General features: G+C 33.6%; 1 long non-coding RNA gene across 1 annotated transcript; it reads left to right on the top strand.

The window, feature by feature from the left end:
- Positions 1-499, top strand: LOC111786363. Its single transcript, XR_002813778.1, has 3 exons — positions 1-68; positions 266-306; positions 379-499. It is a non-coding gene; the product is annotated as an uncharacterized LOC111786363 (long non-coding RNA).
- Positions 500-604: the final 105 nt, after the last annotated feature.

The following is a 604-nucleotide window of genomic DNA, read 5'->3' as shown; positions in this document are numbered from 1 at the left end:
ATCTCTCTGAATTTGGTGTGCTCGTGAAGTTTCTACCCGTTTGGAAATACAAGAAATTCTTTTGCATGGTATTTAGATTGGAGTTTCCTCTGATTAAATTTATGTCTTAGACACAATGTTTGGACTTTCTTCTTCTTCTGCCTAATTTGGGCTATGCCATATATTTTTCTTCTATCGATCTGATCAAACCAAAATATTTGTGATCTTTTTCGAGAAGCTTAAGTTTATATTAATTAATAACTGTACAAATTGGCTTGTATTTCAGGCATCAATTATGTCTAAACATGCCAAATCTGAGAGGCCAAGGTATTAATGCATTTCCTTACACATCTTAATGTAGTTTGGGTTTAAATTGATATACCACCAACATCTTTTCAGGAGTCTTAAGGGCCCTTTTGATTCTGGCTGAGAATCCATCATTACAGGTATCATTCAGATTCTTGTCAACCAGACACTTTTTGTCGTTTGTTCTTCAAATTTTAATCATAACTAGCATTTGATTTTATTGTGTGTGATTATGTGTTCGTGTATTTATAAAAGAAATAGGGTACCGTTTCCTTGATCTTATGAAATGCTCATGCAAAAAGCCAAAGGGGTTTCAGTA

This window comes from Cucurbita pepo, unplaced genomic scaffold (assembly GCF_002806865.2).
Source record: "Cucurbita pepo subsp. pepo cultivar mu-cu-16 unplaced genomic scaffold, ASM280686v2 Cp4.1_scaffold001565, whole genome shotgun sequence".
Taxonomy (NCBI): domain Eukaryota; kingdom Viridiplantae; phylum Streptophyta; class Magnoliopsida; order Cucurbitales; family Cucurbitaceae; genus Cucurbita; species Cucurbita pepo.
This window is presented reverse-complemented; position numbering and strand designations above follow the sequence as displayed.